This window comes from Pristiophorus japonicus, chromosome 2 (genome assembly GCF_044704955.1).
Source record: "Pristiophorus japonicus isolate sPriJap1 chromosome 2, sPriJap1.hap1, whole genome shotgun sequence".
Taxonomy (NCBI): Eukaryota; Metazoa; Chordata; class Chondrichthyes; family Pristiophoridae; genus Pristiophorus; species Pristiophorus japonicus.
The window spans coordinates 64,159,731-64,176,033 of NC_091978.1; positions in this window are offsets into that span (position 1 = coordinate 64,159,731).

Genomic DNA, 16,303 nt, shown 5'->3' on the forward strand with positions numbered 1-16,303 from the left:
ACTGTTTAAACACAATTTGCAACCACTCAGTGATTTCTAGGCTTTGATGCCGACTTGGTGAGATTTTGGACAGCCACTGGTACTCAGGATTAAGTGCCATGGGCAGGTGTCGACTCCTTCAGGAGAAGAGGTGCGAAAGGGGAACTGGGGAAAAAAGTGAATCACATCACGGAAAAGCACAGATTCTATTGGACTCTGTGCCGTTTAGTACACCCATCAATGTGCTTTCATAAATTTCTATCTATGCGTTTTAACAGAGACTCTAACACTTTAAAATAAATGCATTAAGAGTTGTGGTAAAAAAATAGCACATGGAGGGAATTAAACCTACACATATGTAGGCAATAAACAAGCTCCCATTACTATACAAGGATCAAGGCAACACTCAATACTGGCATACAGAACAAATCTAACCTTGAACTTCCTATAAAAAAGAACAACTTGGATTTATATAGCGCCTTTCATGACTGTCGGACGTCTCAAAGCGCTTTACAGCCAATGAAGTACCTTTTGGAGCGTAGTCACTGTTGTAATGTGAGAAACGCAGCAGCCAATTTGCACAAAAACAACAATGTCCAGATAATTTGTTTTTTTGTTATGTCGATTGAGGGATAAATATTGGCCAGGCCACCAGGGATAACTCCCCTGCTCTTCTTCGAAATAATGCCATGGGATCTTTTACGTCCACTTGAGAGAGCGGATGGGGCCTCGGTTTCATGTCTCATCCAAAAGACAGCACCTCCAACAGTGCAGCACTCCCTCAGAGTATCAGCCTAGGTTTTATATGCTCAAGTTCCTGGCATGGGACTTGAACCCACAACTTTCTGGCCCAGAGGCAAGTATGCTACCCACTGAGCCACAGCTGATACATAAGGTAAGTAGGAATATTATAGCACAGTAAAGAGGCTGGTTTTCCACTGCCTGGTGCCCTTGTGTACCGATTTCTGGAATGCAATGCAAAGTGAAAAGGGGCAGGGAGCCATTACGCTCGGTCTCTGCCTGCTTGCAGCTCGTGCGCACTTCTGGCTGCTGGTCGGGTGGGGACCACTCCACTCTGTCTGAAACAGATGTTGCTATTTAAATTTTATTTTAACAAGGCAGAAATGATGTCATTGTGGCCTGCGTGTTGGTTTCCTTTATTTCCGCTGGGCGCTCGTCATGTGCAGACTGCTCCAAAATAAACAGGGCTGTTGGTTTCTTTCTGCTGCATTCCAAATCCTGAACATTAAAGAGACAGGTAGCAATTGGAAAACACAACGAGAAATCAACTGGTGTTCACTGAGGCAACTTGTAAAGTGGGGCTACACTTGGGCAGGAGTTTCTAAGACCAGACCTTCCAGCATCCCCTTAGCACAATGTGGGGGTGGGGGTGTTCCACTCAACCTGCCTTTATACTGTGCTTTTGAAGAAAGAGGAGGAGGAAGAAGAAACACATTTGGATACCATGGCAAAGTATTACAAAGTATTTACAGCACAGAAGCAGGCCATTTGACCCAACAGGTCCAAGCCGGTTTTGATGCTCCACACAAGCCTCCTCCCACCCTTCTTCATCTAACCCCATCAATATATCCTTCTATTCCTTTCTCTGCCTTGTGTTTATCAAGCTTCCCCTTGAATGCATCTATGCTATTCACCTTAACTACTCCCTGTTGTAGTGAGTTCCACATTCTAACTGCTAGTTAGACGTCATGAGAAGAGGCAGCCACCTTCCCACATTGCCCTGCCACTCGACCTCACAGAGGAGCAATGTCTTCAGAGGTGTTGATTCATCGGAGGCAGCATCTACACTTCAGGGCAAATAACAGCACTGCCAAAGGCAAGAACTTTCTTTCCATGGGGATATCATCAGTCAGTCTGCAGTGCGTCACTGCATAACACAAGTGATTGATGCCAGAGAGTTTGCCAAAAACAATGACGATATGATTTTCCCCATAGAAACCAGAGAGCAATAGGCCCAAGTCATAGGTTCTTTCCAATTGCAGGATTTCCAAAAGTCCAGGGTGTTATTGATCGCACCCACGCAGCCCTTTATACTCCACATTTAATCCACAAGAATAGCAACTAAATAAACGTTCAGTTTTTACATACCCATCTGCTCTACAAACAGCAAGTCAATGTTCAATTACCAGGAACAATCATGAAGCTCCTGAGGTCAAGGTGGCTCTCAATCTCTGTGACCATGACCTGAGATGGGCCTGCTTCATACTACTGCTGTTTCTCAGGAGCGTAGCAGTCTGGTCCTGCCTAATTTCTGGTACCTGAGAAATCAGTGGTGGTGAGTGTCATTGTGAGAGACAACAGCACTGTCCATTAACCAGCATAACTTACCCATGTTCCAGGTTCCCGCGTCGTCGTGCCTGCCATGCGCCAATAGACCTCCTTGCAACATTATTGACATTATTGAAGCCCCTATTCATGGCTTTCTCCATCCGATCAGACATAATGGGGCTGCAGGTGGCCCTGGAGCTGCTACTCATTCCAAGGTTTCATGATTTTCAGCTCATGCATTAGAACTCTGCTCTCGTAACCATATGTGGGAAGCTGTTATTCGTATCCCATAATGACTCCATAAATATCCTGGCTGGGAAATTCCTCCCTGCTCCTCCCGCTCTGCAGGTGTCACTGCCTCTGATGTGCGGTGGAAACCTCATTGATTCCTGTAAATGGGGTTTTGGCTACACTACCGGCTCCGAGGAATTTCTTTTCTCTGTAAGCATCCTTCTTATACGGGGCTCATTTACACCCTTTTGGAAACTGGTATGCCTTATCTCTCTCAGCATACCGACATCCAGCCCTACATCAGTTTCCTTCTGAACCAGGGAAGCAGGAAGTCCTAGCATAGGGAATGTCCCCCTCCCCTACTATGGAGTCATTAGCCTAGTAAGGAGTGGGAATTGGCTCCATCCCCTGATAAGGCCGGACAGAAAATCCCAGAATTGGTGAGAATCCAGCATAACTGAGCCCCTGCCCCCCTCCCCCCAACCCCCAGATTTCATGCATCTGTAGCATTTGATTTTTGTTCCTTGATTTTTTTTCCCCCAGTTGCCTCCATCAAATATCTCAAGGAAAGTCGGGACTTCTATTGCTATCGCCAAGAAATGTGTATCCTCCCTCTTCAGCCACACCTGCTGCAGTAAGATTTCAATAGCCTCATCATCCAAAAGGTGGATCCTACTTTTTCCAATACTGCTGTCAAACATCTCAGGAGCTTCCAAAGGAGCAATGTACTTTTATCTAATGCAGCAGCACAGCAAGTTCCACCCTTTGATAATCATGTCCTAGGTGCTTTGTGTGCCTAGCTACAAGCTATAAATCACGTGAACCCAGAAATATGGTTGATTCAGGTGAACCTCACTTCTGTAGTGTTCCAACGAACTTTTGCTCAGGCAGAGCAGAGAGAGAGATATCACCCCCAATACTGCTTCACTACTGGCTCTCAGAATAAGTACATTGCTTGTTGCAGCTGTGAGACATAAAGACCAGCAAAGTTCCAGGATCAATCATTTGATTGTACTGAGTTGGTTCATCTCAGCCACAGTGTCAGTCGAGGGCTACAAATGGCCTCAGAATCCCTAGATGAGGAAGGGAGGGCAAAATAGCCAGGGTTCCTGCTCTGGGTCGCAATCCACTGACCTATCATCCCTCAGTCTCCGAAACCTGCCTGTATGTGGAGTGAGTATAGGACTGAGATTCACTTCAATATCTCCTCATGGTCAAATACCTTTCAACCATTCTTGTCTGCTTATTGTGATACTTCAACTGATAGCACCGAGTGACCCAATGAAAGAGCATAGATTGCAGTGCGCTGGTAGGTGGGGGAAGAGGGAGAGAGAGATAGAGGAGAGGAGAGGAAACTGATGGAATTCATGTTTGAAAATTAAATGTTCATTTCTGATCTCCAAGAGAGGTGGTGACCCAGGGCTCATGTCAAACGCAGTCACTAATCACTTCTGAATATTGTTGTGAGAGACTACAGTCTGGCCTTTTCAGGATCAGCTGTTCTTCCCAAGTTTAATATAAAGAAGAGAAAGTAATCATAGTCTTGTCAGTAATGTGATAACAGAGAAACACATATGCTGGGTTTTACAAATGAGAAAATAAGAAGGAATATGTTACACAGAAACTGATGGAATACTTAAACGCAAGTGACCCTTTAGAGGATTATTCCTGCTGGATACAGGACTGCCATTGGTTACAGGGACTCGGGAGGTTGCACACGGAAACTGGCAATCTCCCCAGTCCCAATAACCTATGGCAGTCCTGTATCCAGCAGGAATAATCCTCTAGTCTCAGTGTGAATCCAATGTACAATACCAGAGATTTAAACTTGCTTCATCTCAGTGGCAGAATGTTGCATGAATTAAAATGGCTTTAGATTCTGAAGTGAAAAGAAAAAGCTTCTTGATTGCTGTCCATCTATGAAGAGGCATTTCCAGTTTATGATTGCCACCTTTTGCCAAGTTCAAAATTGGACAGATGGTCGAACAGAGCAGGAAGGAAATAGAATCATGGCTTGAGTTCTGGGGGCCAGAAATCTGCAGCCCTACCCGGCTGTGCAGGAGAACAATTGCAAATTAGACATATCCAGGTCCCAGTCTTATGGCAATTTCCTGATGGCCTTGTAAGGGGCGGAGCCTCTGCCTGCCCCCGAGCACGGCCATCAGCTGTCGGAAGAGGTAGCGTGAAAGGCAGGGACTCCCAACACCAGGAGCTCCCACGTCCTTGGCCGCGCAGTAGCTTGGCAGATCATTGTCAGCCTGCCAAGTGTGGAACTACCTAAGGGTCCAGGCTGGGGTTGTAACCTGAACCTCCAGAAACAGGAGTTGAAATCTTTTTCGTTATCAGCTCCCTTACCAAGAGGGCCAAGAGGAACAGTTGTGGCAGCTATTCAGAGGAGGGGTCGTAACATCAACGCACAATCCCAACTATGCACACTTACGTTATAGTTCTAGTTCACCTTTGGCAGTACCTAAGACATTCCCCTCGTGGCAAAATGAAACATCATTGGTAGACAAATAAAGGAACCTCCCCTGACCCCACAATGACTGCCTGGATCAGCGGTGGGAGTTCCTGGCACGTACTTCTGCATATAGCCTTCATTGACTTTCGGCCCTTGGTATTTACTTTACTGCTGATACCAAATCATTGTAATCCTTAATAACAATCCTTCTACATGGTAAGGGACTGGAAGGGTAATTTTACAAATCTGTTCTGCTGATGGGAAGCCTTGACCAACCATTTGGTAAAATTAACCCTTAGATGCTAGTAGATTTTATATACTCAAATCAAACCACACTAAATTTTCTGACTAGCGCTTTAGGTTGGCCTAAAGTGCTATTGAGGAGAGGCAGTGGGGAAACCTTCAGACAATGCACCTTTTGTAGACACAGGCCCAAAGGGAGCCTTCAGAAAATTAAAAAAATTATCTTACCTGGGCTTCCTGTGGCCAGGATGCTGCCTGCCACCAGCTTTCACTGGCGGGTTCCTGGGATGTGGGCATCACGGGCAAGGCCAGTATTTATTGCCCATCTCTAATTGTCCTTGGGAAGGTGGTGGTGAGCCACTTTCTTGAACTGCTGTAGTCCATGTGCTGAAGCTACTCCCACAGTGCTGTTAGGGAGGGAGTTCCAGGGTTTTGACCCAGCGTCGATGAAGAAACGGCGATATATTTCCAAGTCAGGATGGGGTGTGACTTGGAGGGGAACGTGAAAGTGGTGGTGTTCCTGTAAAGTCCTGTCCCCTCAGTACAGATTCACACGAGGCATGTAGTGAAGGCAAGGTCACTCTGGACCTGCACCTTTATTTCACAGCTCTGGAACTTGCCTGAGACCTGTCCTTATATACCTGTCTCTTGCAAGTGCACCCCTGGTGGCTACAGGTCATATCTTATTACAGTCATGTATATCATGTTAGGATACAGTTATATATAATAATGTAAGATACATGACATCACCCTCCCCCAAGGTCTTATTGTCTTTATAGGTTCAGTCTCTCAGGTCGTCTACGCTCTCGCGTGGAGCATCTGAGTTGTGGTTCAGTTGTTTGCCTTGGTGTCTGTTTTTCTTTGGGTGTGGTTGCTGGTATCTTGCCTGGGCTGTCTGTTTCGATTGGTGTGATTGTTGTTGACTTGCCTGGGATGTCTGTTGGGATTGCCCTTTCCTCAGGTTGTTCCCTCTGTCTGTCCACCAGGTGTGGTGCGAGTTCCACATTGTAGTCTGCCTCTGGTTCCGCAGTGTTGTTGGTAAATCTGCTTTTGACGTGGTCTACTTGCCTCCGGCAGGTTTTGCCATTGTCCATTTGTACTACCAGTAGTCTGTTTCCTTCCTTGACCGTTACTGTCCCTGCAAACCATTTGGGACACCTGCCATAGTTTAGTACAAACACTTTGTCCCGTATCTCATTCCATCTCCCCCTCGAATTTCTGACATGGTACTCAGTCAGCTTATGGTGCTTTGCCTCAACGATTTCGTGCATGTCTGGGAGGATTAATGAGAGCCTTGTTTTTAAAGTCCTTTTCATCAACAGTTGCGCGGGGGGGATCCCAGTCAGTGAGTGCGGACGAGATCTATATGCCAGCAGCAGTTGCGACAGGCGACCCTGCAGCGTGGGACCTTGGATTTTAAGCATGCCTTGTTTAATTATTTGCACTGCTCTTTCCGCCTGGCCGTTGGAGGCCGGCTTGGATGGTGCCGTCTTGACGTGATTTATGCCGTGGTCAATTATAAAGTCTTGGAAATCTGCGCTGGTGAAGCACGGACCATTGTCACTGACCAATGTGTCAGGGATTCCGTGCGTTGCAAACATGGTTGCGAGGCTCTCCACAGTGGTGGAGGTTGTGCTCGAGTTTAAAATGGTGCATTCGATCCACTTTGAAAATGCATCTACAACTACGAGGAACATTTTGCCCATGAATGGGCCTGCATCATCTACCTGCACCTGCGACCACGGTTTGGTAGGCCAGGGCCAGGGGCTCAGTGGAGCCTCCCTGGGGGCATTGCTGAGTTGGGCACAAATGGTGCACCTTCGGACGCAGAGCTCCAAGTCCGCGTCAATACCAGGCCACCAGACGTGGGATCTGGCTATGGCCTTCATGAGAACGATCCCCGGGTGCTCGCAGTGGAGCTCCCGGACAAATGACTCTCTGCCTCACAAAGCATGACTACTCGGCTGCCCCACATCAGGCAGTCTGCTTGTAATGATAGCTCATGCATGCGCCTGTGAAAGGGTTTTAATTCCTCGGGGCAGGCATCGCGAGTTAGGACACATCTTTTTACTAAGGATAATGTGGGGTCGCTGGCCGTCCAGGCTCTGATTTGGTGAGCCGTCATGGGCGAACCTGCGGACTCAAAGGCATTGATTGCCATGACTATCTCACAGTCCTGTTCGTCAGACCCTTCCGTGGTCGCCAGGGGTAGCCTGCTGAGCGCATCGGCACAGTTGTCTGTGCCTGGTCTGTGCCTTATTGTGTAGTCGTAGGACGCCAGCATGAGTGCCCACCGTTGAATTTGCGCCAAGGCGTTGCCGTTTATTGCCTTTCTCTCAGATAGGAGGGACGTGAGGGGCTTGTGGTCGGTTTCTAATGTGAACTTGGCCCCGAAAAGGTATTGGTGCATCTTTTTGACACCGTACACGCACGCGAGCGCCTCCTTCTCTACCATTCTGTACCCGCGCTCCGCCCGCGAAAGTGACCTGGAGGCATAAGCTATGGGTTGTAATTTGCCCGCACTATTGACATGTTGCAAAATGCACCCGACCCCATACGCTGACGCATTGCATGTGAGAACTACCTTTTTACCTGGGTCAAAGAAAGTTAAAACACTGTTGGAACACAGAAGGTTGTGTGCCTTATTGAAGGCGCGTTCCCAGGCGTCCCCCCAAAACCAATTGCACCCCTTCCTGAGTAGCACGTGGAGAGGCTCCAGCAGTGTGCTTAAGTTCTGCATAAAGTTCCCAAAGTAATTGAGTAGCCCGAGAAAGGCGCGCAGTTCTGAGACATTCCGGGGCCTGGGTGCCAGGCGAATTGTTTCTGTTTTGGTCTCTGTTGGGCGGATTCTATCAGCGGCAATCCTTCTGCCCAAAAATTCAACCTCGGGTGCGAGAAACAGGCACTTGGACTTCTTGACTCATAGGCCTACCCGATCCAACCGCTTTAGTACTTCCTCCAAATTACGGAGATGGGAGTCGGTGTCCCTGCCCGTGATAAGTATGTCGTCTTGAAATACAACTGTCCCCGAGATGGACTTGAGCAGACTCTCCATGTTGCGCTGGAATATGGCAGCTGCCGACCTGATGCTGAATGGGCATCGATTGTACATGAAAAGGCCTCGATGTGTGTTGATGGTGGTGAGTAGCTTGGATTCCTCGGTCAATTCTTGCGTCATATACGCAGATGTGAGGTCTAATTTTGAGAAAAGTTTACCTCCAGCCAATGTGGCAAATAAGTCCTCCGCTCTGGGCAGCGGGTACTGGTCCTGTAGGGAGACTCTGTTTGTGGTAGATTTGTAGTCCCCACAGATTCGTACGGATCCATCAGGCTTCATGACTGGGACGATGGGACTTGCCCAGTCGCTAAATTCCACAGGTGATATAATGCCTTCCCGCAGAAGCCTGTCGAGTTCGTGTTCAATCTTTTCCCTCATCACATAGGGTACAGCTCTGGCCTTGTGATGGACCAGTCTAGCATCCTGTGTGATGCAGATTTTGACTTTGGCCCCTTTGAAAGTGCCCACACCTGGCTGAAAGAGATGTTCAAATCGCTTTATAACTGTTGAGCAGGAGGTCCGTTCCTCTAATGACATGGCATGGACATCATCCCATTTCCAGTTTAGTTTTGCCAGCCAGCTTCTCCCCAGCAGTGCTGGGGGGTCTCCGGGGACAATCCACAGGGGAAGTCGGTTCACTGTCCCTTTGTGTGTGACAGAGAGCATGGCGCTGCCGAGGACTGGTACGATTTCTTTGGTATAGGTCCTTAGTGTTGTGTCGACCCTTGTGAGTTTTGGTCTGTCTCTTTTATGCGGCCACAGTTGTTCAAATTGTTGAGCGCCCATGAGAGATTGACTCGCTCCCATATCCAGCTCCATGTTGACAGATATCCTGTTGAGTAGGACCCTCATCATTATAGGAGGCGTCCTGTTGTAGGAGCAGCGGCCATTGATCGTGTTGACCCGCTGTACATCGGTGTCCCGGGTACTGTCCCCACCATCTTCTGGTCCGCTTTCCGACCCATCCGATTCGTATACCAGCCGAGCTGCCGCTTTTTTGAACATGCGGGCCAAATGCCCTGTATATTCACAATTTCTGCAAACAGCCTGCTGAAATCGACATCCCCTTGTCGAGTGCCCACCCCCACACCTCCAGCACAGACCTGTTCCATTGTTCAAAGAGTTCCCAAAGAATGAGCTGTGTCTGGCTGATCTCCCTTGAGCTTCTCTCAGTTTGTAGTTGATTGCTCGCATTGTGGGTTGATGACGTGTGAACGGCCGTTCCTGTGGCCCTTGATGGCTTCTGTCTGCTGTCGAGTTTTATCTATGTATGGGGGTAGCAGCTTGTTTAGTGCTGTGAACTTCTTCTGATATTTAGTTTGTTGTCGTACCTGCACTGTAAATCAACCTCGTTTCTTCTTTCCCTACCAAGAATGTCTGTGCAACCAGTGCTGCTGCCTCTAAGGTCAGGTTCTTGGTCTCTATGAGCTTTCGGAATATGCCTGCGTGGCCTATTCCTTCAATGAAAAAGTCTCTCAGCATTTCTCTCCTCAGTTCATCGGAGAACTCACATAAACTAGCCAACCTCCGAAGTTCCGCCACGAAGTCAGGTATGCTCTGGCCCACACAGCATCTGTAGTTGTAGAACCTGTGTCTGGCCATGTGTAGGCTGCTCGCTGGCTTCAGGTGGTCTCTTACCAGTGTGCTCAATTCTTTAAACGACTTGCTTGCTGTTTTCTCGGGTGCCAACAGATCCTTCATTAAAGCGTTTGTTTTCGAGCCACAGCTGGTCAAGAGATGGGCTCTTCTCTTGTCTGCCTTATCGTCACCTAACCAATCTTTGGTTACAAAGCTTTGCTGGAGCCTTTCTATAAAGTCCTCCCAATTGTCTCCCGCATTGTACTTTTCATCTGATCCGTTGTTCGCCATTCTGTAGATTCTGTAATCCCGTAACTCGTCGCCACTGTAAAGTCCTGTCCCCTCAGTACAGATTCACACGAGGCATGTAGTGAAGTCAAGGTCACTCTGGACCTGCACCTTTATTTCATAGCTCTGGAATGCTGCACTTGCCTGAGACCTGTCCTTATATACCTGTCTCTTGCAAGTGCACCCCTGGTGGTAAGGTATGCTGGTGGTTACAGGTCATATCTTATTACAGTCATGTATAGCATGTTAGGATACAGTTATATATAATAATGTAAGATACATGACAGTTCCCATGCACCTGCTACCCTTGTACTTCTAGGTGGTAGAGGTCGCGGGTTTAGGAGGTGCTGCCGAAGAAGCCTTGGTGAGTTGCTACAGTGCATCTTGTAGATGGTACACACTGCAGCCACAGTGTGTCGGTGATGGAGGGAGTGAATGTTTAAGGTGGTGGATGTGCGGCCCATAAATGGCCTGCAGTTAAAATGGCGTGCATGACTTGATGATCTAATCAGGATGAGATTTTGTCATTTAAATTGGGCCTCCACTTCTTTGGGCCTTCCATGCCAAACTACGTTAAGATCGTAGGGGCCAAGAGTGTGTGGGGATGGGGAGTGGGGCGGGGCGGGGGTGCGTTGATGTTATAATAATCCTTTATGTGTCCCATATCAAATCATGAATGAGCCACAATTTCCTCCAATTTAAAATCAGGAAGGTTGAAGCCATTATTTTCATCCTTTTCATAAAGTCCACTCCTTTGTCACTCACTCCAAAGTATGCTCCATCCACTTGTTCAGGTTAAACCAGACCGTGTGAAAATTTAGCAACTGGCTTGACCCTGAGCTTCAAACCCCACATCCTATTCATCGCCTGTTTCCAACATAGATAACCTATGGTCTTCTGGTACTATGACCAAGTGCATTCTTTATTTGTGTGTGTAGTGAATGTTGCCAGGATATTTTACTAAGGAAACTATCACCGTCAAGGTCAAACCTGTTCTCCACCAACATCTCCAAATTGAAGGAATGGTAATTGTTTCCTTCTTAGCCCAGTAGACTGTAGGACAAGTCTAGTGTTGCAATTGCTTCCCTGGTGGAGATTGGTTAGGTACCAACGATATAGGTAAAAAGCAGGATGAGGTCCTGCAAGCTGAATTTAGGGAGCTTGGAGTTAAATTAAAAAGTAGGACCTGAAAGGTAGTTATCTCAGGATTGCTACTAGTGCCACGTGCTAGTTAGAGTAGGAATTGCAGGAGAGCTAAGAAGAATATGTGACTTGAGGAGTGGTGCAAGAGGGAGGGATTCAAATTCCTGGGACATTGGAACTGGTTCTGGGGGAAGTGGGACCAGTACAAACTGGATGGTCTGCACCTGGGCAGGACCGGAACCAATGTCCTCGGGGGAGTGTTTGCTAATGCTGTTGGGGAAGGGTTAAACTAATATGGCAGGAGGATGGGAACCTATGCAGGGAGACTAAGGGAAATAAAATGGGGGCAGAAGCAAAAGATAAAAAGGAGAATAGTAAAAGTGGAGGGCAGAGAAACCCAAGGTAAAAATCAAAAAGGGCCACAATACAGCAAAGTTCTAAAGGGTCAAAGAGTGTGAAAAAGACAAGCCTGAAGGCTCTGTGCCTCAATGCAAGGAGTATTCGTAATAAGGTGTATGAAGTAGCTGCGCAGGCAGCTATTAACGATTATGATATAATTGGGATTACGGAGACATGCCTCTCGGGTGACCAAGGCTGGGAACTCAACATCCAGGGGTATTCAACATTCAGGAAGGATAGACAGAAAGGAAAAGGAGGTGGGGTAGCATTGCTGGTTCGAGAGGAAATTAACGCAATAGTAAGAAAGGACATTAGCTTGGATGATGTGGAATCTGTATAGGTAGAGCTGCAGAATACCAAGGGGCAGAAAACGCTAGTGGGAGTTGTGTACAGACTACCAAACAATAGTAGTGAGATTGGGGACAGCATCAAACAAGAAATTAGGGATGCATGCAATAAAGGTACAGCAGTAATCATGAGCGACTTTAATCTACATATAGATTGGGCTAACCAAACTGGTAGCAATACGGTGGAGGAGGATTTCCTGGAGTGTATTCGGGATGGCGTTCTAGACCAATATATCGAGGAACCAAGCAGAGAGCTGGCCATCCTAGACTGGGTGTTGTGTAATGAGAGAGAACTAATTAGCAATCTTGTTGTGCGAGGCCCCCTTGTGAAGAGTGACCATAATATGGTCGAATTTTTTATTAAGGTGGAGAGTGACAGTGTTAATTCAGAGACGAGGGTCCTGAACTTAAGGAAAGGTAACTTCGATGGTATGAGACATGAATTGGCTAGGATAGACTGGCAAATGATACTTAAAGGGTTGACGGTGGATGGGCATTGGCAGACATTTATAGATGACATGAATGAACTTCAACAATTGTACATCCCAAGTAAAAATAAAACGGGGAAGGTAGCTCAACCGTGGCTAACAAGGGAAATTCGGGATAGTGTTAAATCCAAGGAAGAGGCATAGAAATTGGCCAGAAAAAGCAGCAAACCTGAGGACTGGGGGAAATTTAGAATTCAGCAGAAGAGGACAAAGGGTTTAATTAGGAGGGGGAAAATAGAGTATGAGAGTAAGCTTGGTGGGAACATAAAAACTGACTGCAAAAGCTTCTATAGATATGTGAAGAGAAAAAGATGTTTCTATGTTTCTATGTGAAGACTAATATAGGTCCTTTGCAGTCAGAATCAGGTGAATTTATAATGGGGAACAAAGAAATGGCAGACCAATTGAACAAATACTTTGGTTCTGTCTTCACTAAGGAAGACACAAATAACCTTCCGGAAATACTAGGGGTTCGAGGGTCTCGCGAAAAGGAGGAACTGAAGGAAATCTTTCAGGAAGTTGTGTTAGGGAAATTGATGGGATTGATGGCCGATAAATCCCCAGGGCCTGATAGGCTGCATCCCAGAGTACTTAAGGAAGTGGCCCTAGAAATAGTGGATGCATTGGTGATCATTTTCCAACATTCTATTGACTCTGGATCAGTTCCTATGGACTGGAGGGTAGCTAATGTAACACCACTTTTTAAAAAAGGAGGGAGAGAGAAAACAGGGAATTATAGACTGGTTAGCCTGACATGGGTGATGGGGAAAATGTTGGCATCAATTATTAAAGATGAAATAGCAGCGCATTTGGAAAGCAGTGACAGGATCGGTCCAAGTCAGCATGGATTTATGAAAGGGAAATCATGCTTGATTTTTTTTGAGGATGTAACTAATAAAGTGGACAAGGGAGAACCAGTGGATGTGGTGTATTTGGACTTTCAGAAGGCTTTCGACAATGTCCCACACAAGAGATTAGTGTGCAAAATTAAAGCACATGGTATTGGGGTAATGTACTGATGTGGATAGAGAACTAGTTGGCAGACAGGAAGCAGAGAGTTGGAATAAACGGGTCCTTTTCAGAATGGCAAGCTGTGACCAGTGGGGTGCTGCAGGGTTCAGTGCTGGGACCCCAGCTATTTACAATATACATCAATGATTTAGATGAAGGAATTGAATGTACTATTTCCATGTTTGCAAATGATACTAAGCTAGGTGGTGGTGTGAGCTGTGAGGAGGATGCTAAGAGGCTGCAGGGTGACTTGGACAGGTTAGGTGAGTGGGCAAATGCATGGCAGATGAAGTATAATGTGGATAAATGTGAGGTTATCCACTTTGGTGGCAAAAACAGGAAGACAGAATATTATCTGAATGGTGACAAATCAGGAAAAGGGGAGGTGCAACGAGACCTGGGTGTCATGGTACATCAGTCATTGAAATTTAGCATGCAGGTACAGCAGACGGTGAAGAAGGCAAATGGCATTTTGGCCTTCATAGCTAGCGGATTTGAGTATAGGAGCAGGGAGATCTTACTGCAGTTGTACAGTGCCTTGGTGAGTCCACACCTGGAATATTGTGTTCAGTTTTGTTCTCCTAATCTGAGGAAGGACGTTCTTACTATTGGGGGAGTACAGCGAAGGTTCATCAGATTGATTCCCGGGATGGCAGGATTGATATATGAGGAGAGACTAGATCAACTGGGCTTGTATCCACTGGAGTTTAGAAGAATGTGAGGGGATCTCATAGAAACATATAAAATTCTGACGGGATTGGACAGGTTAGAGGCAGGAAGAATGTTCCTGTTGTTGGGGAGTTTCAGAACCAGGGTCACAGTCTAAGAATAAGGGGTAAGCTATTTAGGACCGAGATGAGGAGAAACTTCTTCACTCAGAGAGTGGTGAACCTGTGGAATCCTGTTGAGGCCAGTTCATTAGATATATTCAAAAGGGAGTTAGATATGGCCCTTACAGCCAAAGGGATCAAGGGATACGGAGAGAAAGCAGGAAAGGGGCACTGAGGTTGAATGATCAGCTGTGATGTTATTGAATGGCGGTGCAGGCTCGAAGGGCCGAATGGCCTGCTCCTGCACTTAATTTCTATGTTTCTATGTTTCTATGAATCATAGAATCATAGAATAGATACAGCACAGAAGAAGGCCATTCGGCCCATCGAGCCCATGTCAGCTCTCTGGAAGAGCTCCTCAGCTAGTCCCACTCCCCTGCCTTTTCCATGTATCCTGCAATTTTTTTTATGTCTGGTACTTATCCCTTTTGAAAGCCACAATTGAGTTTGCCTCCTCCACATTTTCAGGCAGTGCATTCCAGATCCTAATGTAAAAAAGGTTTTCCTCACGCCACCTTTGGTTTTTTTGCCAATCGCCTTAAATCTGTGTCCTCTGGTTCTCGACCCTTCTGCCAATGGGAACAGTTTCTCTCTATCTACTCTGTCTAGACCCCTCATGATTTTGTTAATTCAACACAGACCAGAAACCACACTTGGGACACTCTAGCCTGTGTGGCTTAGTGGAGGCAGAAAGACCAATTGTTCCTTTAACTGTCAAAACAGGAATTTAGAATTTATATGATAAAGGGCCCCATATATTGCTGTTTTTTCATCGTCGCTGGGACAAACTCCTGGCACTCCTTACCTAACAGCACTGTGGGAGTACCTTCACCGCATGGACTGTAGTGGTTCAAGAAGAAGGCTCACGACCACCTTCTCAAAGGCAACTAGGGACGGACAGTAAATGCTGGCCTAGCTAGTGATGCTCATATCGCCAGATTGATTTTTTAAAAATTAGCATGGTATCCCATTTTAAGGGACTACACGGAATATTAGTAATGTGCAAATACAGGGGAGGGCATCAGATTGCTTTGTTGGATTCTACTGGAAATTATCCATCTCCATCAAACCATCCAGTACCAACTCAATTAAAAAGAAATATTAAAAGACTATTTTGGTCACCTTACTTAAGGAAGGGCATATTAGCTTTGGAGGGGGGTACAGAGATGATTCACGAAGCTGATTCCGGAGATGAGGGGGTTACCTAATGATGATAGATTGAGTAGAATGGGTCTTTACTCGTTGGAGTTCAGAAGGATGAGGGGTGATCTTATAGAAACATTTAAGATCATGAAAGGGATAGACAAGATAGAGGCAGAGAGGTTGTTTCCACTGGTCGGGGAGACTAGAACTAGGGGGCACAACCTCAAAATACGGGGGAGCCAATTTAAAAGTGAGTTGAGAAGGAATTTCTTCTCCCAGAGGATTGTGAATCTGTGGAATTCTCTGCCCAAGGAAGCAGTTGAGGCTAGCTCATTGAATGTATTCAAGTCACAGATAGATAGATTTTTAACCAATAAGGGAATTAAGGGTTATGGGGAGCGGGCGGGTAAGTGGAGCCGAGTCCACGGCCATATCAGCCATGATCTTGTTGAATGCGAAGCAGGCTCGAGGGGCTAGATGGCCTACTCCTGTTCCTAATTCTTATGTTCTTATGTTCTTATGTTCTTATATATAATAAAAGCACAGCTATATCTCAGTATTTATATTCTGTATCGTACACGGCCCACAGCTATTAGTGCTGGCTCAAGACTTCATCATTTGTCTGTGATATGAAATGCACATCCTCTACTTTAAAACATCCCAGTGGGACTGTTTTTTCTTTGGAATGTTTTCTGTTGAACATTCACAAAAATGTTGAGTTGCCAGACCTGACCTAGTATCAGTACGCTTCCATGTTTAAGTGTCTGAAACAACTCCTACACCACCCCCGCACATTGTCCCATTGCTGAACTCTT